Source organism: Mesocricetus auratus, unplaced genomic scaffold (genome assembly GCF_017639785.1).
Source record: "Mesocricetus auratus isolate SY011 unplaced genomic scaffold, BCM_Maur_2.0 Super-Scaffold_100011, whole genome shotgun sequence".
NCBI classification, from domain to species: Eukaryota; Metazoa; Chordata; class Mammalia; order Rodentia; family Cricetidae; genus Mesocricetus; species Mesocricetus auratus.
The window spans coordinates 54,375,310-54,399,975 of NW_024429195.1; the positions used below are offsets into that span (position 1 = coordinate 54,375,310).

General features: G+C 38.7%; 1 protein-coding gene and 1 long non-coding RNA gene across 3 annotated transcripts in view; one reads left to right on the forward strand and one right to left on the reverse strand.

Moving 5' to 3' along the window:
- Ptprr (protein tyrosine phosphatase receptor type R) overlaps window positions 1–24,666 on the reverse strand; it is a 211,154-nt gene that overhangs the window by 164,908 nt on the left and 21,580 nt on the right. The gene's annotated exons all lie outside the window — the stretch shown is intronic.
- Window positions 17,694–18,999, forward strand: LOC121143280. Its single transcript, XR_005880483.1, has 3 exons — window positions 17,694–17,749; window positions 18,010–18,128; window positions 18,599–18,999. It is a non-coding gene; the product is annotated as an uncharacterized LOC121143280 (long non-coding RNA).

The window sequence follows — 24,666 nt, forward strand, 5'->3', positions numbered from 1 at the left end:
CAGAACTTGATTACTTAGTACAGACCAATTCACGATTTCAGAGACCCTGTCAAGTAAGGATAAGCTGAAAGGCTGCTAAAAACTTCAGAAGATGAGTATGTCACAGAAGGACAGTTTTAATGAATAGATGTTTACTTCCATGTGGCTGGTACAGTGATAGTATGATAGTATGAACGAAACTTCCGTTTGGTGCTCCATGAACTATACTAACCTCAGTATGTAGCTTCCTTAGCTATATATGCTCACAATTACATAGGAAGAACTTGCAAACCATGCTTGAATCTATTGACCAGATGCCGTAAGATGAGCTCAATGAATGTTTCAGAGAAATGAGTAAATAAATGTAAGATTCAGTTTTTTTTTGTAAGGAATATATAATGAAGTCCAGTCAACAAAGATAAAACAGATAGGACAAAGCAGCTAATCATTCTTGCTTAGTGAAGTGGATATTGTGCCCCTACTGTGTGCTGTGTGTGAGCATGATCAACAGAAGCCTCTCCCCTGTCAGTTTGTGTAGGTCAGGTGTACACACATTCCTCTATTCCTTTGTTATAATTTTATTCTTGCCATTTTAGTTGCTTCCTAGAAATATGTACTTAGAGTAGCTTTTATGTATTTGTTTACAGGCCAGTTTTCTCCCCTAGAAAAAGAGAGAGCAAGGATACTTTGTTTGGAGTCTCTAGAATTAAGGCCGTGATTGGCAAGCAAAAGGCTCAATGAATACTGGCTGCATGAGTGAAGGGTGCTTGTGTATCAGACTTCCATCAAGGCAAGGCTAGTGTAAACCTGTGGTAGTGAAGAACTTGTATAGAAGCCACTGCCCTTAGTCTGACAGGCTGAGACATGAGTCACCCACAGGGCAAGCGAATGCTGATAAAGGAGAGATGGAGAGTCTCGGAAGGCATTTGTTAATGTCATGCATGAACCACTTCCTTGCTATGGTCTTTTTTTTTTTTAAATTCATTTCACATGTGGCTCTTTCCATCCCTAGAATTGATACATATTTAATGGTCACATTCCCAAGTGTTCCGAATATGGCAGGTATGAAACTGTGCTTGAGAAACTGCCTGACATGTGAAAAACAGGATAAGCCTGTCCAGAGGTCCCTAGTCGTGTTGTGAAATCTATAAATCCCTAAAAAGGTTGAGCTTTTCGGTTCCAAGTATCCTTATGGATATTTAATTCCACTGGCATCCATGCAAATTTCCCAAAGCCTTGGGAATGATTGGGGTTGATCCCAGTCATGGCTGTGTTCTTGGTTGCCATGAGGGCAACAGGCACACAGAGAGACCTTTGAATAGTACTAGGCTTAGGTAAGCATGTGCATCCTTTCTTCCTATACAAATTATAGCCACCTGCCTCTAAGAGTTGTGAGTTTGTTAAAGGGCCATCAATCTTTATGCTGTTGTTCTATGCAATTTCTAGCAATAGCACCACAGACCCAAACAGGTGGTCATAATTGGCTACTGCTCCTCTAATCTAGTTCTTAGGGAACAAAATTTGGATTTCAAAAATCAGACCACAGATGTGAATCCAGGGTGGAGTGAACCTCAGATGGTCATGCTCACTTAGGAAGGAATTTTAAACAGAAGGACATCTGGCTAAAGGGGAGGGGAATAAGGCACATATGTCAGAGTTGCTCATAACCAGACCTTTCTTTCCCACACAAAACCACAAGCAGCTTGACAAAAATCTATGACTAGTGACAGAGAAAGTAAAACAATTGTTCTTGGTCCAGAGAAAAGTGAATTAATATGCAAAAACAGGCACAGGTTTAGGCAAATTCTCCCAGAATTCCTGTGTGTGTGTGTGTGTTGTGTTTGTTCAGTGTTCATGTGTGTGTGTGATAGTGAATGAGTAGTGTATGTGTTCATGTGCCTTTGCATGTGTATGTATGGTTTATGCACATGTATGTACTAGTGTGTGTATATGTGTGTGTGTGTGTGTGTGTGCACAAAGGCTAAAGGTTGACATTAGTTGTCTTTCTTAATGACTTTCTACTTTACTTTTTGTAAGGTCTCTACTGAACTTGGAGCTTACTAATCCTGACCAGCAAGGCTAACTAGTCATCAAGCCTACGGATCCACCTCCCTAGTGCTAAGATTATAGGCGCTTGTTCCTATGCCTGCTTTTCACATAAGGGCTAGGGATATGAACTTGATTTTCATGATTGTGAGACAAGTACTTTACCTACAGTCATCTCTCTAAATCTCTCATAGCATCTAAAAGAAATTACAAACTCCTCCCATGTTCCTCTGTTCCAAATTCATGGTCTCTTTATTGTTTTTAATTTTTTTTAATTTAAATTAGAAACAAGCTTGCATCACATGTCAATCCCAGATCCCTCTCCCTCCCCTCCTCCCCTGCCCCCAGCCTCCCCAACTCCCTCCCCTGCCCAGTCCCCAGTCTTTTCCCCAGGGAGCATCCCTGCATGTGGAATGGGCACCCAAAGCCTATGTGTATGCCAGAGATAAATACTGATCTACTACCCAAGGCCCCATAGATTGCCTAGGCCTCCTCACTGACACCCACACCAGGGGGTCTGGATCAGTCCCATGCTTGCCTCTCAGCCATCAGTCTGGGGTCCATGAGCTCCCCCTTGTTCAGGTCAGCTGTTTCTGTGGGTTTCACCAGCCCAGTATTGACCCCTTTGCTCATCACTCCTCCCTCTCTGTCACTGGGTTCCAGGAGTTCAGTTCAGTGTTTAGCTGTGAGTGTCTGCCTCTGCTTCCATCAGTCACTGGATGAAGGTTCTAGGATTACATATAAGGTAGCCATCCAACTCATTATCAGGGATGGGCATTTAAGGTAGTCTCTCTACTATTGTTTAATTTGCCAGTTGGTGTCATCCTTTTAGATCTCTGGAAATCTCACTAGTGCCAGATCTCTCCACAAACCTACAACGGCTCCTTCTATTATGGTATCTCTCATCCTGCTTTCTATTCTTCCCCCAACTCAAGCTTCCTGCTCCCCCATATCCTCCTCTCCCCTCCCATTCTCCCCCTCTCTTTTTTTATTGTTTTATGTGTGTGTATGTATTCAGTGATTACATACATACTACATACGTACATACATACATACACACATACATACATACATACATACATGAGAGGAGCTATGCAAGCTACCAAGGGAGAAGGGCAATTGGTAATCCTACCCATCTGTAAACCCTGGGCACCCTGACAATGAGCAGACCAGCAAAATTTCCCGAATGGTGATGCAATCGTGGCACTTTTACCTTGGGGTAACAATAACATTTGTCTAACTGGACTTTCAGTTCCACTCGGTGGGAGAGAACTCATGCTTGGTACTATAAGCCCAGCTAACCACCCATGGCTGAAGCGATCATAGACCTGAAAGGAGGCCCTGCCACTTTCCTAAACCAATATAACTTCTAACTGTGCAAACTGGCAGTGATGCTGCATCACTACAGGGTTGTACATTAAAGGGAAGATTGTAGGCTTGCTCACTTTTATTGAAGTAAAGAACTAAGATGTTTAGTAAGCTCAAAGGGTAAAATTTTAAGGAATAAGGAATAACAACAAATGTATTGGCCATTCCATCGATTGCTTAGTTTATCAATACAAGAAAAAGATAATTTGTATTTTGTACAAACCTCTCATCTCTGATGTACAAAATTTCCAAATTTCTCAGGGCACTGATGCATCAATAAACATACAACAAAGCTTAAGGCAGACAGAAGGCAGATTGAGCTGATGTTGAAGATGGGATAGAGTATGCCTTGTTATTCAGATTGACCTATTCCCTACTAGAGGTTTAACCCTTGCTTTATAGTAGTCAACAACAGCTATACTGTATCTAAATAATGTGGATCAAAATTAAAAATACGCAATATGTGTTGACCAGAAGATTGTAACTAAATAAGGTCCCAGTACTAAACATGATGGAGTAAGTATGTTTAGTATGAGACTCTCAGTCTCCTAAAATTAATTAGCTCCCTAATGAAAGTTGTCTGCTGTCAGAATAACCAATTTACTTTTTTCAACAATCTAACCATACTGGTTTTCAATTAAGATTCAAAAGCCGAGTCCCGATGAACAAGGAAATCATAAATCATTTATGACTGTCCTACTTTTATGTAATGTTCCATCTATTATTTTGCTTTAATATTCTAGTATGCTTTTTAATTTGTGAAAAATTAATGCTGAGGTTATTTTATAAAGATTATAACCACTTCGAAGGCAGCTATTCTGGGAAGCACATTCTGAAACTGAGCATTCCTTCCTTCAAATATAGGAAGCTGGTTCCTAGAATACTCAATTAAACTTTAATCGTTTACTTTTGTTTAAATGGCATCCATCGTAGTCCAGGGATTTCAGTGAACCAAGAGTATCATGTTGCCTCAATTCATAACTGGCTAAAATATTTTCATTGGTGTTTTTCTGTTCAGAAGTTAAGGGCGCAGGGACCTGTACATTTTGAAAATTGAGTCAAATTCTGTTCAGAATAACTTGCTGGGAATGTGCAATGCCAATGCTCAGCCCTTGTTCGGCTCCCTTTGAAGATCTCTCACAACACTGCTGCCCCACAAACTTCCCTCCATTAAATTTCACAGCCATACTATAATCTTGAGTTAAAGCCATGTTCCAGGCAAATATTATATATATATATATATATATGTGTGTGTGTGTGTATGCATATATATATACATATATATATATCAACAAATAGCTAGCTTGCCAAAGGCAGAGGAGGAAAGATTTTACATGCATACAGAAAAGGTCATTTCATTGGCATCAAAATGGCCATGCCTCATCTAAGTTGCAACTTGGAAATGGAAATTCTCCTCCAACTCTTAGGCTACACTAGTCCTCACTTTTCTTCTAGTATGTGACCAGAATGGCAGCTAGTTCCTAAGGCCTGGCATAACCAATCAGTTCAAGCATCCACTACCATCTTGACATGTACCATTTCTCTTGGTTTAGGTCAAAGGGAAGAGCCCCAAGGGGGCTAAGCTTGTGGGAGCTCTCTTTGCAACAGGCCATACTATACAGTCCCATTCAGCAAGGTCTAAGGTGTCTGGCTCAGGATTATTTTTTTGGACCCATCGGCTGTGGTCAAGAGCACAGGGTCACAATCACAATTAACCATATAGTTAGCATGGTTGTTTCTCTAGCGTGTAGGGAAAGATGGACATCCATGCTGAAATTGTTTTCATTAAGATTATTCTTGCTAAGTATATCAAAGATGCAAGGTTCATTTATAGCTAAGTTCTCATAAATGTTGAAAGTCATTATAAATTCAACCGTCATTGCCATCATTTATTCATCCATGGAATATTTATCAATCTCCAGCTGTGACAGTGGTGTCTGGTTGCAGTCATAAGGGTTAAGAAAGGTCTTTATTTGGAATAAGACAGATCCTGATCTTTAAGTGACTGATGTCAGACAGTTCTGAGAAGGGTGAAAATATTGCCTGAAAGAAAATAGAAGGAAGAAAGAAATGATGATTAAGGGTGCCTGACCTACATGTTGGTGGAGGAAAGGCTGGGAGTTGGGCTGAAAAGAGAATACCCATCAGGGAGCTAACCTATAAGCATCAGAATGTACTGAGTGACATACTGCGTCTTCGGCTTTGCCAGGATATCTAAGGACTAACACAAAGTTTTCTGATACCCAAACGTTTTTCTTCCTGATGAAATTATCTGTTATACATGTTAATGATGTGTCTTTGAATCCTTATTGTAATCTCAGCCATTTAAAGAACAACAAAGTAGACCAGGTCAAGCACACTCTTATTTGCTGAGAGCAGCAACAACTAATGGGAGTGAATGGGAGAACACACACACCTAGGAGATGTAGCTGTGTACCCACATGAGTACCAGGCACAAGGATGCCAGCTCTCACAATCAAAAACATATACTTGAAATGAAAAAAATTAATAAGAAAATTTCAACATATGTAAATATCAGTTTCTTCAAAATATCCCTGGGCTGCATCTATTCAGGTTGAAATCCACTGGGTTGCAAACTGCCTTTAATGGTAACAAAGTATAGCATGGTTTTGTTACACCCTAACTTGGAGAAGACTCACATGAGAACTCTAGTTCCTTTGTTCCGAGAGTTGATAGGGCAGTGGTAAGCTGTCCAAAGAAGTGAATCATTATCAATAGTCAGTGATAACAGGTGTGTAGATTGAGATAGAGACTCAACCAAAGATGTCTGCCTTAAATCTTGGAACCTTTAAATTTCACTACATATGTTGAAATATGCTTAGTCAATGAAAACAAGTGAAGTATCTTGAAAAGTTATCCTGTGTGTGTCCCATGAAATCACAAAAAAGGTGCATCAACATCATACACAGAAAGTTTGGTAGCCAATGGAGAGGCTGGGAGGATCCCATTTCTAGAAGATGACTATGAGCGAAGGTACAAACATGACTTTGACAAGTTGGGAAAGGAAACAGTTTCCTCCCTACAACATCCAGAAAGTAAAAGCTCCATAGAAACCCTAACTTTGGTCTGTGACTCTTGTACATATGCCCTCCAAAAGGATAAAATTATGTGTTTTTAAAGCTAATATATCTCTGGTTTTTGCTTATCTTACAGCCACTAATAGGAAGCCAATATGATAATACTTAGGCATCCTCATTTGATCCAGAGAGAAGGCTGCAGAAGAATCAGTGAAGGGACTTTGTCATCAGGCTCAGACTATACATTAGAGAACTCCTTGTCACCAAGGGAAACTATCATTCATTAAAAGGGCCTTGACCACCTCACAAGGAAAAAAAAATCTCCCACTGGAAGCTCAGGAAAGTAGCTCCCAATCACCTCTATCCTTGATCAGATATATCCTTATACCTCTATAAGATAGGAGATGCTGCACAACATGGTAGAAAGAACAGCAACTTCAAAATCAAATGAAAATGCTTTCTGCATGACAAATTACCTGAGATGTGGTATCATCAGCCACAGAGTCGTGTTTTAATCTGTGGTTTTGCTTTTCAACTTCTCTTAACTGTGGCTAATCTCATCTCAAGACGCAGGGGTATTTGTGGAAGATGGGATGGAAAGTGGGTAAGAAGGTGGTGGATGACTTCAAGGAAACTGTTTCCCAGACACAATAGAGCAGATGAACTCAAAGCAATTGTAACAGAATGTACAAGATCTGCATGGACTCCTGTCAGACAAACCCCCCAGCATATAGAGCAGGAGGGTACATATGTAATCCTACCAGAAGCTGAGGTGATATTAGCAGTTGATGGCTGCTGTGAGATGGAGATTCAGGTTTTTCTGTTTTAATAAGTGACCCCTGTAGGCTGACCACATACCAGAGCAGGCTCTAAGCCCAAGACTATGTAGGCAACACAAACTAGATTTTATAGGGAAAGGGGAAAAAAAAGAACAAAGTATGAGCAACATTTTATAGACCAAGAAGGCTATATTTAGGAATATATGTATATGCATATATGCATGTAATAACAATTAGTGAAAAGAGGAGCCATGAAGAGAAACAAGAGAACAAGGGGAGTATCTGGGAGGGTTTGTGGGGAGAAATGTTATAACTATATTATAACCTCAAAAATTAAAATAAGAACAAACTCAAATAGAAGTAATCTCAAAATGGAGTAAGAAAGGATGGGAATGTTGAGAGAATGATAAGAGGGATAGAGTTGAAGGGCATAAATATGTTCAAAATTCATTGCAAGACATTCTCCAAGAAATAATAAAATTATTTAAAATACTAAATGGAAATTTCAGAAATAAACAGTTCAAAGATTTTAAAGTGTGCTGCTCTTAGCAGTATGATAAAATATGGTACCATCCTTTCCCATTCTGAGACCTGACTCAAACATTTTCAGCAAAGTCTGCGTTCTGCATACTGTTTCCCTATCAGCTGCTTTTCAATGTCATTACACTGACTACCACAGAATCATAGCGCTCATGTTTAAGTAATTCATATTAGGTAGTCTGTTGCTGTGTCATGATGTCTATTTCATCTTATTGTGTAGGCATTGTATCATCATCTCATCTTATTGTGTAGGCATTGTATCATCACAATATAATAAAATTGTGTATGTGTGTGTGAGAGAGAACAAGACATAATTTCAATATAGTACATTGTTCCAATTCTTTTACTTTATTACCAATCCCTTGCTGTTCTTAATTTAGTTTTTCATAGATAGATGTATGTAAGTGTACTTAAGGGCCAGTATCACCTGAGTTTTGGGGTATCTATTAGCATTCTTGAAATGTATTCTTAGCAGAGAAGGAGGAAAGAGTGTAATAGTAGAGCTTGAAGATTATGGATTAAAACTTTTATATTAGTAACTGATGCATGGTAGGGGCTCAATAAATAAAATTGTTTTTCTTATTCCTCTATTGTTCCCCCTTTATTTTATAGAGTCATAGTTATCACATGATCATTCCCTACAAAGCTGTACAAATTAGCAGCCCAATGGGAACAAGCAACAAAAATCTTCAAGCCTCAACTCCACGCTCTATTTCCTCAAAGACAGCGAGAGAGCCGTGCAGCAGCTGATGATGCTGTTGCAATGCTAGGCTTATAGTACAGCCTTCTGTTGCCCGAAGGCATCCCGACAACCAATATGTCCACTGCTGAGAATGTTTGTTAAAGAAGGTTGTTGACTGTGTGCCTGTGGTATGCAGTAGCCCCTAGGGGTGGGGAGGGGGCACTGTGCAAAGCCCAGCAGTTAACATTTTTACTGGGATATTCATGGTGGCATTACATCACTTGAGCCTAGAAACTCTAAAGTGGCATAGATTCAGAGAATTCACCCTTAAAACAACAAACAAGCAAACAAAAGCTCAAACAACAATAGACATAAACATATCTTGGAATGAGCCAAAAATGCAACCAAGACTCAGAATGCAGATGTTTAGTCAAATCTAGAATCTCAAACTGACCTGACAGTTAATGATTTCAGGTTCTGGACATGACACTCAAGAGAATCAAGAGTTGCTAGTGGTAAGACCTGCAGCATGCTTCCAGGCTGTGCTTTGAGGGTAAACATACCGCCCCCATGGTCAGCCACACCCAGCTCTAGCTCCAAGAGTGAGGATGTAACTCCTTGAAAAAATGGTACGAAACACAACAGCAGCAGACTCACCCTCAATGTAGAAGCTGAAGCTCATCGTCATGAGTTTCAGTGCAAGCAACTGCTGTCGCTTCTCGCAGTCCTGCCTCTGAAGAGTCCCTGTCTTATTTTTATTGTTGAGATTATAATTATAACATCCCTCTTCCCTGCTCCCTAAAAACCTTCCTATATACTCAACCCCACTGTCCTTCAAATTCATGGCTTCTTTTGTCATTGTGTATATGTAAGCATATACATATACATTACTAAATATAGCATGCTGACTCTATATAACGCTACTTGTATGCATGTTTTCAGGGATGACCATTTGTCAAAGTGCAATCAGTTGATGTACTCTTCCCTAGGGAGAATCACCTCTCTAGCTTCCAGTTTTCTTCAGATGCCTAATGTCCTCTGTGTAGGGTTAAGGCCTTGTGGGCTTTTTCCTGTCTACTTTAGCATGTCCATTGGTGTCATCCTCCATGCCATCTTTATATTACAGAAACTAGAGTCTTCCTGGCCCCTGAAGCAACTTGGGGTGCTTAGATAATTCTCCAGGCCTAATTCACTCTTTATCTTCATTGGAAAAAGGAGACAACGTCATGTTTGCTTTCTTAGAACAAGGTTCAGAATCTCTGGTTCCTCCAGTGTAGCAATGTGTACCCTAGACCAGTATCAAAAGAGCGTGCTGCAAAAGCAAATGGCTTTCTCATAAGCTAGAAAAGTGGCCACCTCCTGCGATGAGGCAAGACTACCAGTGGAGGAATTGGAACACCAACCCAGGCATACAACCTTCGACTTTCCTGCCTATGGAATGTGCTGGGGTAAAGGTGGCACAGAGATTGTGGGAATGGCCAACTAATGACTGGTGTAGCCTGAGATCTATGCCACAAGAGTGAGCCTATCACTGGCACTGCCTAGAGCACCAGGACCCAGAAGCTGAATGGTCCAGAGACCTGATATAGAGCCAAACATGCCCAGAAAAAAAAGTCAATGTAATGATGCCTAATGATACTCTGCTATACTCATAGATTGGTGCCTAGCCCAATAGTCATCAGGGAGGCTTCATCCAGAAACTGGTGGAAACAGATGCAGAGACCCACAGACAAACATTAGGCCAAGCTCTTGGAATCCTGCTGAAGAGAGAAAGGAAGGATTATAGGAGCCAAATGGCTCAAGGACATCAGAAGAAAATCCACAGAATCAACTAACCTGGGCTCGTAGGGGCTCACAGAGACTGAACCAACAATTGGGAGCCTGCATGGAAGTGACCTAGGCTCTCTGAATATGTTATAGTTGTGTAACTTGGTCCTCTTGTGGGGGGGACTCCTAACAGTAGGGGCAGGGGCTGTCTCTGACTCTTTTGCTGACTTCGGGTACCCTACTCCTCATACTGGGCTGCTTGTCCAATCTTAATACAAGGGGAGGTGCTTGGTCTTACTTTAATTGGATATGCCATGTTTTATTGATATTCATGGGAGGCCTGCCCTTTCTGAATAGAAATGGAGAAGTAGATGCTGGGAGAGACTGAGGGGAACATGAAGAGAGAGACTGGGAGGAGAAGAGGGAGGGTAAATTGATGTTGAGATGTAAAATAAATCAATAAATATTAAAAATTTCATTGCTGGGAAATCTTGGCACATATCTTTAATTCCAGCACTTGGGAGGCTGAGGCAGGCAGATCTCTGAGTTTGAGGCCAGCCTTGTCTATGGAGCAAGTTCCAAGATAGACAGGGATACACAGGGAAACCTTGTTTCAACAAAACAAAACAAAAACAAAAAATAAAGAAATAAAAAGAAAAGAAATTTCAGGATTGCTCTGGATGGCAAGCTCCACAATATATAAAATCATAATGTACTCCATACATACATGCAATTATTAGACAACAAAAGTTAATATATATCCAGATTTGAAGAAATTTAGTGCCATTATTAGAACAAATCATGCACTAATGGTGGAATTTTGTTTTGGGTAAGGTTTTAGGAAAAACATATGTGGTTGGGCTGGGAATTGATAAAAGAGACACATGCAGGCTAAGCAAACACTTTCCCACTTGGTTATACTCCCAACCCTAGAGTGTGCAGTACATGCACACACACACACGCGCGCGCACACACACACACACACACACACACACACACACACACTTGAGCAGAGGATCTCTTATGACCTCAAATCATAAAGGAATGACACTCATCCTCAAAAAGGAATGCCATTGTAGCAAGCTAGCAGAATTTGGAAAAGGTAACAATAGTGGTTTCCAGAGTGATTTTGATCTTAATATTAAAAAGATAGACTTCATTTTTCTGGACAAAATAATGATGAAACTAAATTTAGTAGGTTATTTTTATCTATGCACTGATTATTTTTATATAAAGCAAACATACAGATGGTCCATAAAAATCAGGAATAGTGTGAACTGGAGTGATAGATGTTAAAGACCATTGGCTTTTTTGAGGTCACAAGGAGTATGGATATAAGTGGGACTTCTGTTTAGATATAGATTTTATTTCATACATATAGACTTGTTCTTAAATCCTCAAGATATGGTGGCGAGATGTAGGAAGAGAGAATGTCAATATGGAGCATGAGAGTCCATCAGTATGCTATAATGGAGACTGCCATCTTTTCTAATTAGGTTAAAAGGTTTCCCTCTTTGTGGTAAATTGTGGTTCTAAGACTATTAATGTTCTAGGTGGTTTGATAATAGTGTTTAGAAGCCAAATCTTTTAACTGACCCTTATTAAGGATACCATAGGAAAGCAAATCTCTTTTAAGAACTGAATGACCTCCAAAATATCAAGCTACCATAATAAATTATATGCTTTAGGCTTTTCATTAAAAGTCACATTGACTAACATTTAAATATTTTGTACAGATATCCTTTATATTCTAAGTTTTAACTTCATATACATATCATAAGTAACTAACTAGGTAATGAAAAGGTGTAAAGGAACATATAATTGGAGTCTAGCACATAACCAATGACATTGAGGTATCTAGAAAGCAGTTAGTAAACTTACAAAGACAGCAGACCATATCACAATGATCTAGAATTCTCTAGAACGGGGTAAGTTATTCTTAAAAGCTTCTTCAAGAAACTAGGAAATCTAATCTAAATGTAGACCTATCAGATACACACACACACACACACACACACACACACACACACACACGTATATATACACACAAACATAAAAATGCTACTGCTGCTACATGTAAATATTGGGTACTCTGGCTACTACTTATTGGTAGAAATGCAAATTACTGTTAGTTTTTGGGGAAAAAACCTTAGCTATATGTTACTCCAACTCAGTAACCTCATTTTTGAGAGTCTTTTACATAGAAATGGAAACACTTCAGTATAGCAGTATAGGCTCAAAGACGTTTACAGCATCCTTGCTAGGGCTCAAAACAAAGGTGGAGATTATTTGAATTATGAATTATAGATGATCATTTAAATAAATAATGTTATACCCATGGTGTAAAAGACACACACCATTTAAAACATCAATTGTATGGCTGAGGAGTTTGCTGGAGACAGAATGCTTGCCCAGCACACACAAGGCCTTACCCAATTCTTAGCACCTTATAGACACACAGGAATAAAATCACATAGAATCATAATCATTAGTTAGGAAAAGTTTTAAAGAAGAAATCACTGAGACATAAAGGAAAAAGGTACAGAGAATAGCCCATCATATTTTGTCACTTTTGTAGGTATACAAACTGATGAAAACCTCTTCATAAGTCTATGCATACATACATGTACTATATTTTATTTTTATTGTGACATGTGCATATGTTTCTGGGATTAGCTCACCTGTAAAATTATAAAGCAGAGAACACATATTAGCTTCTTAGTGTCCAGGAGATAAGATAATGAAGCTCAACAGGAGAGGGTGATACGGTGATGACATGAGGGAGAAGGAATGTAAGGACACCATATAGCACATGCTTTTTTTTTTTTTTTGGTTTTACGAGACAGGGTTTCTCTGTTTTGGAGGCTGTCGGTCCAGCCTGGCCTCGAACTCACAGAGATCCGCCTGCCTCTGCCTCCCGAGTGCTGGGATTAAAGGCGTGCACCACCACCGCCCGGCTAGCACATGCTTTTAACCCCAGCATGTAGGTGTGTATCTATGAATTCAAGGCTAATGTGGTCGACATGCAGAGTTCCAGACTGGCCGAGGTAACATACTGAGATCTTGTTTCAAACAAAAACAAACAAACAAAGAAAGAAACAAGACTGCAATGAAGTGAAAGAAGTTCTTGCTTAGAACAATATGTGCATAAGGTTGTACACGTTTAAAGAAACTGACAGTAAATAAGAGGAACAGGTAGGTCAGCCTTAACAATGGCTTTGTCAAAAGGAGGCAGACAGAGCAACTTTTGAAAGAAGACAAATAAAAACAATCTAAGCATAGGACAATTAAAATTCTGCATGGCAAAAGGAAACATGAGCACAGCAGATGCAAGGTTTATGCTGTAATAAATAAAGAGCTGCCACAAAGCATCAAGAAAAGCATAGTCGACCCAGTAGAAAGCTGAATAGCTGATGCATTTGAATGGAGCTTGTTTTTTTGTTTTTACTTTTCTCCTATAGCTAGAGGAGAGCAGGTATAAGCTACAGGCAGATTTTTATTTCCATGATCAATGAAAAATTATTTAAAGAGACCATAATTCAAGAACCCTTGCTTTTAGTAGAAAATGGAATTACTTCAACTTTTCAGAAATATGAACTTGGTAACATATTAAAGAAATATTCTGCCTTTTAAAAATATATCATATATATCATACACACAAATGCCCAGAATTTCTATTGTCTTTTAGCTAACAGCTGTAGGATGTCCTGGCCTAAATGGAGAATGACTCCTATCTAAATAACAATAGACTTGGGCCAGGGCTAGTTTATACCCACCCTGAAGGCTAGTAATGTGTGCTAGGGTGAAATGCCTGAAGGCCTGAGTATGTGCTGCAAAAGAGTGTCTCTAGGATTAAGGGAAACAGTTGCTATCTGACCTTTATACATGATAACAGATGTCTTCTGCCATTGCCCCCGACTTTGGATGGTTACTTAAGATGATGCATCAATAAACTGGGCTCTTTTTCATTATTAACTGATTGCCCTTCTGTTGTGATCAGATGTCTCTGTCTTTTCTTTAATGCCGTTGGATAGCCAGCCTTCCCTCATCCACACTCCCCCACTCAGGAATGGACCTAGGGCCATTAGGCTGGTTGAGATGGCAGCCCCAAAGACATCAGTTAGCAACACCCAAGCAATATATGTAAAGTTGATTAATGTAGCAATTTTCTGACCTAAACACACAAACATGAAATGCATGCAGAATACTTCAAATAATGTGGAATCCATCAACTATGAAGATACACAGTCATAGGAAACAACATATCTACAGACCGAAATGATAAAGCTAGTTGTGATGTCAAAGACAAAACTATCATAAAGAGAAGTGTTCAGCCTCAGAGAAACTGTGGTGACAACTGGGTCAACAAACCAGGGGTGTGTAATCAGGGGAGATGAGGCAATCAGAAATGAATATGAACCAGTCTTGGGTCAGGCCACCACATGTATGGGGATGAGAATTCCTCAAACTATAGTGTATCTTACTGATCTGAACAACAAAGTGTTCTCAACTATTTTGTTCCCATCGCAGAACTGAATTTTAACCTACATGTCTTTCAAGAATTCCACTGATTAGCTGTCCATCACTTGTCAGCCTGTAAATTGTGACCCCTTTGGGGCTGCAGGATCAGGAAGGTTGAGAATCACTGGAATAATATCATTGCCAATATCACAACTGTGACAGCTGGCGTTGTCCCAATGTGTTATGCATTGCAGAATACACTGATCCCAGAAAGACTCAAATGAGGCACCCAGGGCAGACACTATAATATTCCCAGTGAAAAGGAAGAACAGATATTTAGAATTGTTTCTTGTTCTTTCTTTTTTTATTGAGCTACACATTTTCCCCATTCCCCTTTCATGCTCTTTTCTCCCCTTCTCCCTCCCCCGCTGCCCTCCATGCCCCCAATTTACTCAGGAGATCTTGTTTTTTTCCCCTTCCTAGGCAGATCCATATATGTCTCTCTTTGGGTTCTCTTTGTTACCTAGGTTCTCTGGAGTTGTGAACTGTAAACTGATCATTCATTAATTGCTCTTCCTCCCAAAGGTAAAACGTGGCAGAATGTGCATGCATACTCAGAATCTGTTATAAACTTAGTCTGATCCCACGATTTCAAGATGTTTACACTGGCAACCAAGATCCATCCTGGCTTTGGAACTGGGTTGAAGGTGGAGCCTGCTGAGCCATTAGCCAAACATATTACTATCTATGTGAGTTCTCTGATATTTTCTTTTCCTTTTCCCAGTGAGTAAACAAATTCTCCTTGTGAAAGTTTCTCTGCAGGTGACATTCACCCTCAACTCGTCCATCTCGATTTTTGTCTTGTAGTAGTGACTTTTTGTTTAGACAGAACATGTCACAAATGATTCATAAACATATGTAATACAAAACGAAATTGAATACAAAGCCAGGAAATGGGGAAATTGAGTTAGAAGTCAAATGATTGAAGAGAAGAAAACATCCAGCTGAGGAGGAGGCTGGGTCACAGAATAAATCAGACACCCCGTAAAGTTTTCTACATTTGTTAGTGGTTGACCACAGACTTGGCTCTCAGCTCCTTGGCAGTGGAGTGAAAGAGCAAAGCATGGATCCAAAGCTTTCTAAAGACATAATTATAAGGTAACCAATGGCTCAAGGGAACCACAAGTAGTCTTTGAATCGAGATGAGGAAGATCTATTTTTCCATCATGGCATATAATACTGGCAAGAACAGCCAGTTTTCATAAGGCTCTCACTAAATGATAGGCGCAGTGCTTAACAGTTCCACAGGATGACTTTTGTTAGTGTCATTTTTTTTCCTTTTCACAAATAGAGAAAGTAAAATAAGAGATGTTAAGTAAGTCAGTGAAAGAAATAATTAGTGAGGCCCGACTTGGGGGTTTGGGGTTCTAACCGTTCTGCTGACTCCAAAGATAGCCTCACATGGCTTCTGTTGAGGAGTCTCACCTGGATTCAAATCCCCAAACGTCCTTGAATATTCAACAGAAGCTCTCATCACCCAGCATAACACAGTCCCCACCATTCTCTCTTGGCTTGTCACTTCGCCTTGTTTTTTTTTTTTCATAGCACTAGCAGAGATTTTTCATACTCATTTTCTTGTGTTTGATTGCTATCCTGTCACCCTCAGGGAGCATATCTGTGTGAACACACCGATACCAGGTCTCATGTTTTCATGTAGAAAAGAAAAAAAGTACTGAATAGTGCATCTTCTTTAGGTTGGAAATTGGGCACAACACAGTTAGAGGATTTCTTGAACTAGAGGTATCCAAATATATTCAGATCCCTAATCAATTCTGGATAATAGACTGCTTGGTTATCTCTAATACACACAGTCCAGTAAAGCCTAGCCATACAATGTTGACATATAAGCCTGGAGTTCTGGAATTCTCATCAGATGACTGTGAAATTCTTTGTCCAGAGTGGATTTTTGCAATCACGGAATCCATCCACAAACATTTGACCTATCCCTCCAAGGGGAACTCTTTATTCCTTCCGTCTTTCTGTCTTTGAAGTCATTCTTTAGTGTCTCACTGTAGCAGTTCAAAGACTGAATTGTGAAATGTCGGCTAGACTGAAAGGTATGGAGACAGCCTGTCCTTTCCTTTTGCTGATTCTAAGAGGTCCAATTATGGCAGCCCTATAAGGAAAGAAACAACATGGGACAGCAACACTGACTGAATTAGAGTTTCATCTTTCAAAAAGCAAACATGTGGAAAATATCTAAAGTTTAAGATTCCGCCAATCTCTTCTTTATGAAAATACAAAAAGACATAATTTTCTTTTTCTGAAGTCATTCTGACCCAAAGGGTTGATTCAGTAGTGAAATGAACCAAATGTATTTGAAAGTATTTTATATAAAGAATCTGAGGAAAGAATTTTTCTTCTTTGCCTTAGAAAGAGGGTAAATAAACATTTCTGTGTTTACTTTCTTTTCCTACTATTTTTCTTCCTTCTTGTTTCTTCTCTCCTTCCATTCTTCCCTTTTTGCCTCTGTCTTCTTAGAGCTGGGATTTGCAAAGTATGTGCCCATGCCTGCCTTCTCTTCCGAAGGACTGGGCAATTATCATGGCATCGTTGTGACAGCCTTTGTGTTAGGGCACTGGACCCGGGGTTCGGTTTATCTAGATGATTCTGTCATCAATATTCCTTAACTTGGCCCTATGGCTTTGCTCTGCCACTTGATTACTGACATCAACATCTTTCTTTACAAACTCCAAGAACTAAATTGAAGTCTGATTTTTTTTCCCCTAGGAGAAAGAGAACCCATGAAGAAGCTTTCTCATTCATTTTATACATTGGTCTGGTCCTCCTGGCAGGTATTTCCTTTAGAGTTAGTGCCTGCATTTATTATCACTTGACTCCAGATTCCCTGAACTGCATCCATTGTTATAGTACATAATAATAAAATATACTAGGTAATGATTAGAATCCATGCCTTAAATCCTTATTGTGACTGCAGACCTTCTATCATCTAGGTTCTCATAGTTCCCAGAACACCAAGGTAAAACACCACCAGAATATCCACCCTCATTCTGTTAAACACTTGGGAGGTAAGAGATGCTTAAGAAGGTCAAGAAGCCATTCTTGCCTATGTAAAGAGAGATGGCCTCTGGATAACACCCCCACTCTTCCATAGTGACTAGGAGTGGTTGAAAAATATCCCTCATGATTTTCCAAAATCTTCTCCTGTATCCCTGGTCCAGAGAGGTTTTATGTCTCCCAGTGACTATAAGCTCCAGATCCTAGATTAATTTGCTGCTAGTTTGAATCTCAATTGTATTATCTAGTATTTACCTGTTTTGCATTCGAGAATGTAGGTACGTTGCTATGGTGTTATTATTGATTGTATCTTGACCACCTTCTACACATTGCATACTTTTTAAGTGTTTGGATGTTCTCTTCCTCATATAAGCTCTGCACCAGTCTGAGGTGAGTACTTTTACCTCATTTTAAAACAAACCAAGCAGAATGAGTCACAGGGAAAGTACAGGACTCAGAGTTAGGGACCAGACCCATGCATTACCACATTAATGTTTTATACATTAATCTCAACAGAATGTTAATATTTTTTGCCCTGCTAACTACATTGGTAGCCTTAAGTACTTCCCTTGCAGGGCTAGGGAAGATAGAAGAAAGTTACAAGGATGGGCAAGTACAAAAAGATGTATCCATGAAAATGTCACAGCTAAAACCATTACTTTGTAGACCAACTAAAATTAATTTTAAAAAATCTATAAAATATGCAGTCTCATCAAAGGAAAAATGTACCATAGCACAACATAGAAGGAACAAAAGCTTCATAAAGAAATACCCTCCCCTGAGATAGTCACTGTAAGAGCTAAGCAGTTGCTACGTAGAGAACACTATATTAATGTATTTTATTTCTATTTTTTCTTTAGGGGATTATCCAACTAAAGTCAAAGAATGTGCTGTGAATATGTCAATACATTAAACTCAACTACAAAACACTGATGATTAATCTTTACTGCCAATTTCACTAGATTTAAAATTACCATGGAAACATACTTTTGGGCTACCTTCTCCTTAAAAGTGTAACTAAAATGGAAGACACTCCTTGAATGTGAGCAGCATCATCCCATGGGCTGGGCTTGTAGACTGAATCAAAAGGAGAAAGAATGTTGACCACCAGCATTCATCACTCTCTGCCTCCTGCTGTGTGTGGAATGTGACCAGTTGCTAACATTCTTGTCCCCATGACTTCCCCATCATAATCAACTAATCAGCCCCACTGTGAGACTAAGTAAAATTTTCCTTCCTTAAGTTGCTTTTGCCATGTGTTTTGTACACATGTACAATAATGGATTTTTTTCACCAGCTGTTAGAAATGATGACTTAGAAAGGTTAAACCCCCAAATTTTGTGTATCAGATGCCATGCATGTATTAAAATAATTTATAGATTTATACATACATGAGAATACATATATATCCATCCCTATTTCTTACATGCAACATTAATTTCAAATCTTATTTTATTCCTTTTTTTCCCAAATATTCTACAGCTTTATGAACACACACACACACACACACACATACACACACACTTTTGTAACTGGGGCAACATATTGCTAATTTATTCTTTGTCCACAAGAGAATTCGGCATACTTAGAGAACAAGGTTTCTCTTTAGTATGATATTCTATTACACCAGTTCTCCCAAGACTTCAGTCATTCTAATATTGAGTTTGTATGATCCAAAACAAGCAGATGAAATGAGGGGTCCAGTGTGGTGATATGCATTGACATTGCCGAAGCTTAGCATTGAACACTTTCCAAATTTGTTTCAGATCCTCCTTGCTGCTTTAGTGGTTAGAAACAGAGAAAAGCAACAGATGGTGACAGTGTGACTGTCGGGATGCCAAGCTCAAGAATGGAACTTTCTCCTTTGAGATTATTCTGTAAGGGTATAGCAGGGGTGTATCTGTGGATATGAGCATACAGCTTTACAAAATGTAGAGATTTGGGATCAAAATGGAAGTGGTTATATAAGAGCTTAAAATTTAATAGAAAGCATTTACATTTGACTAAGAGCAAATGTTTCACCATATTTCTGAAGTATATTACAAAATTTCTGTTTCTAGACCTTTTCAAAGCTAAACTCTGGCACTGTTTTGTTTTTCATCATCTGAGGATTAAGACCAGTAGCTGCAAATTCTGGGAATGAACTAAGCAACTCATCAAACACTTATTTTGCATTCGTTTTTTCAAATGTTACAGGTATTTTTTTAAAGGTGGGGTTTTGATGGAATTAGCTCCTACTCAAAGTGGGGAGAAATTATGTAAAAGACGACCACACATTGGAGGAGCCAGTGAGGTGTCTCAGTGGAGAAAGCTCTCGCTGTGTGTGTCTGGTCACCTGATCTTGATCTCTGAGACCCATATAATGTTGGAAGGAGAGAACCACATCCACAAGGTTGTCTTATAACCTCCAAAAGCATGCTGTGGCATGCTTGTTCCGATACATGCACGTATATGCAGTAAAATATTTAGAAAGACTTACGATAGCCTACAATTAAGTACTACAATGTTATTTTCTTGATAAAATAAACAACCTTTTCAATTGTTCACTTTTTGTTATCAGTTCATTTTTCATCCGGTAGTCAATGCTTAAGCCCCTACTATGGGCCAGTTACTTTAATAGACCCTGGAGATACAACAGGAATGACAGAACTACAATATCAAAAAATAAAAAATAATAAAAATAGAAATCTGTATTATCTGTGTTATCACCCACTGAAGTTATTGGTAGTATACATTTTCCACCTTTTCTGGTTTAATAGTGTCCATGTTTTATTAATAGTATCATCATTTCCAATATGTGGTCTATAGGCTTTTAGGGAAAGCCCTGGGAGAAAACTCTATGTGTGGGTTGAGTTGATGTGATAAGTTCAGTATAATTATCTGGGGTCAAATCTTCAGGCACAGAAGCCCATGATGTTATTGGAAGCTGTGGACAGTCCAGCTTCCTGAGTATGTGCCTGCAAGGACACAGCTTATGACATTCAAGAGAAAGAAGACCATCATACTGGGAATGAGCCACTCCAGGGAAAGGTGAGCTGGGAGTTCATGCCCATCCCTTCAGCCCTAGATTCACACATACCTAAGGTGTAATTTCCTGCAAAGGTGTTTGTACTTGAGTTGTTACGGTATATTAGTTTGTGTTGAATTTTTGGTCAATTGAGACAAAATATTCATAAGCACTATGTCTTCCTTGACATGGAAGAATTTCAGCTGGTACATAAACCAAACCTCTCTTCTGGAATGTTCACTGCACAAATGTAAAATTGTGATTAAGCCAACTTGCCTATTGACAAATATAAAATGATTTTCCATATCAAGCAACATGGCAAATGTTATGAAGTTTCTTTCCTGTGGTAAATCCATAACCATAGTTTCAAAGCATGCATCATGTCTAGGGTTTAGTAACTTATTTCCCAGATGAACCTCACAAGCTGATCTGACTCAGAACAAAAGAGGTAAGGTCCAAATGCCAGGGTTCAGATGCTGGTGAAATCCAGTTACCTAAACTTCCCAGTAGTTCTGAAACTTATATTTCTTAAAAGAGTATTCACAAGAATGGTCACAAAGCACCTAAAGACACAACAAAAAAGAAAGCCACAATTTCCTTGGTGAATTTAAGAGCAAAATTTTTCAACAAAATTCTTGCAAACCAAATTCAGAAACATATCATAAAGGCCATTCACCATAGTCATGATAAGCTAGAGATGTGGGATGGTTCAATATATGTTAATCAGTAATTGTTGTAACCTATGTAAATGGATCAAGGGCAGAAATCATCTCAATAGAAGGAAAAGGCCTTTGACAAAATGGTACTTCCTTTCATGAAAGACCTAAGGAAACCTGGAAAAGGAGGAACATATTTCAACATAACAAAGGCTTCAAATACCATGTGTAAAGCCAAGATTATATTAAATGGGGGGAAATCTCCTTGTAAGTCAACAAAAAAATCTTTTAACTTTTCAAAGTGTGGAGAATAAGAGACTGATGGTGTTCAGCCACAGATATCAACCTTTTACCTTCCACCAAGCCTCAGGGAACAGAAAGAGAAACATTGAGAAATTTCATCTTTTGGATTTGGCATGGCTGTTGCACACTCGAACCCACAACAGCTGAAGTTACTTGTACAAGACCTGCACTGCATCAGGCCAGTTAAAAATTCAACCAAACATGGTGGGTGGCAGCTCCAGGGACCTCAGTTCTAGAGCTATTGGTGGTTGATGGGAGGGAGAATCACTTTTCTTTGGGGGAATGGCCACTGGTAGGTTGCCTGTGCCCTAGTGGATGTCCTCATAGCCACGTGCATGGGAGCATCCTTAATTGGACTCAAAGGGCTAAAACTTGAATTAAAATACAAAAAAAAAAAAAGACAAGGATTGTCAGGAGGATGTTTGGGGGTAGGTGTCCAGAGAGGGGGTGGAGAAAAAGTATGGGGTGGAAAAAGTCAAGATACACTGTACATATATGTACATGTGTGTGTGTGTGTGTGTGAAATTTCCAAAGAAAAATTAAAACATATTTCAAAACAACAGTAGAAACTCTACCTGAATAAGTAATATCTGAGAAAGAAACCACAACATTCTAGGAATCTCACAGAGATCGTTTTGGTTTCCAGTGATTTACCACTGTCTTGTATGTTTATGGAAAATCTTCCAACCTACATTTTGTTGTCTTTTTCACTTCCATTGTTTCTTCAACTTCTTTTTCTTTCCTTACACCATGTCCACCCTGTGAAGTAGGCTGTAATCTCCCTACCCATAACTCTTTACACTGATGCTATAGTAGCCCATCTTCCACATATTCCAAAATTACTTGCTCCCAATTTTCTCAGGCTTTTGGTCAGTTTAAACTGTTTTTCACTGAATAACACATGCCTAGCTGGAAAAGCCTAGACCTAACTCTATCCCACCACCTGCACTCGTGCTTCTGGGGTTCCTTCTTCCTAATGTGATGGGCATCCTGGGGATCTAGTGAAACAAGTCATGGAATTTCTAGTGCACATTTGGCGAAAGTCTATGTGTTACATCAGCAGTGACACAGGGTCATTCATTTTCCCTCTACAACGTATTTGCACAGAGAACAGCATCTTCACTGAGTTTTTGGAGAACAATTAGCATTTTTGGGATAAACACATTGTGTTATCCTTTCCATGAAACAAACTGTAGATTTTCTCAATTATAGAACCAAGAGGAAATAGGAAAAAATCATTTGTGGGCAAATATCTGAAGGAATTCTTTGTGGTACTAATTAGAAATCAGGAAGAGGGAATGTCCAGGCTTAAATTCCTCAATCTAAACATCATTGTGAATCACATCAGAAATATGAGCACTCAGTAAATATTGGAAGATAAAATATGAATTCTTGTCATCTGATTGGGAACTCTTAGAAGTTACATATAAATTTTAGAGGTTTAGTATAGCTTTTAACATTTCAATATAAAGATTTTTCTATTTTTCACTCAGTGAAAGGGACTGCTACTTATTAATAATGCTCAATTTATACTTAATCAAACCATACAATAGCATCACTGTCACGGAAATACTCCCTAAGGAAGTCCAGATAAGTATATGCATGTAGTATATCTATGTCAATTTAGTTGTGTGCTAAACATATACACATATATGTAACTCTTATACACACAGCACACCAATTATCCCATCAAGATCCTTAAAATGTTGAAGATTTTTCTTCTCTTTTTTTGGATTGTTCATGCTCTGTTCTTGAACTGCTTTTGTGGAATGTCCCTCAGTCTTGTTGATCTGTACGTGCATGTCATGCTCTGTTTTTGAAGAAGCTGAACATCATTGATTTATATGAAAAAATAACCCCATCTCTCCAATTTTCCCAGGAAATCAACATGTGCATTATTAGTGTAAGTAGTTTTATATAAATGGCTCTGGCTGTCACTGTTGCTAGGGCTCACTCTGTGTCATCATCACACAAGAGACAAAGCCAGATTCTTTCTAAATCCTTAAAAGTGAATGGACCTGCCAGAATTTCTAATTTATGCCTTTTGTTGTATATAATATTAGATTAGCTAGATAGTACATGACATTAAAACAGAGACCAAAGCTCTAGAACTGTAATTCATAATAACTTAAATGTTGATGAATTTGAGAATATGATAATCAGGAGGAATAGAAGGGCATTTCTAGATACTGTGACACCATTAATATCACTCATCTGCACCAGACAGGGTATGTAACTCTTACCCTCTAAACATCTGTTAGTCATAAAATGAAAAGTTCAAGTCTTACAGGAGACAAAACAACCACATGAAGACTTCTTATGTGATCTCTATCATTTGTCATTTTAATCACTGGCATCTTTACCCAAGACATTTCTCAAGCAAGACCAAAGACATCGCATTTGTCTCTTTTTTATATATATTATGAATGACAATTGGGTTAAATAAATACTCAATACACATTGAAAACATCAATGAACAGATCTTTGATTATTATTAACACTGAAAAAGTATACTATGTATTATGTAAAGAAATAAGAGCATATTAAATTTAATCATGTTATGAATGGGAGTTGTCACAATGCAGACAGTTTCACTGACTTATGTTGGCTCCAAAAATCAAATTACTTGAAATTTAATAACATTTAGTTTCAGATTTGAAGGAGTTTTGCTTTTGCTATAGTTTTAAAATTAGGATTTAAATTAGTTCCAAATACAATGTGACATTTCAATTCATGTCTGCAGTGTATAAGCATCAACTATTTTGAAGGATTTTTTTGGTTATGTGGCCCTGATTGACTTTGAACTCATTGCAATCCTCTTGCTTCTACTTCTAAGTGTTACAGTTTTAATATAGACAAAACCAGTATGAGAGAGTGTATAGTATAAAAGGAGATTTAACCACAGAATGAATTTTCATATAATACTTCCACAAACTGAAAAGCTCTGGCTGGATTATCTACT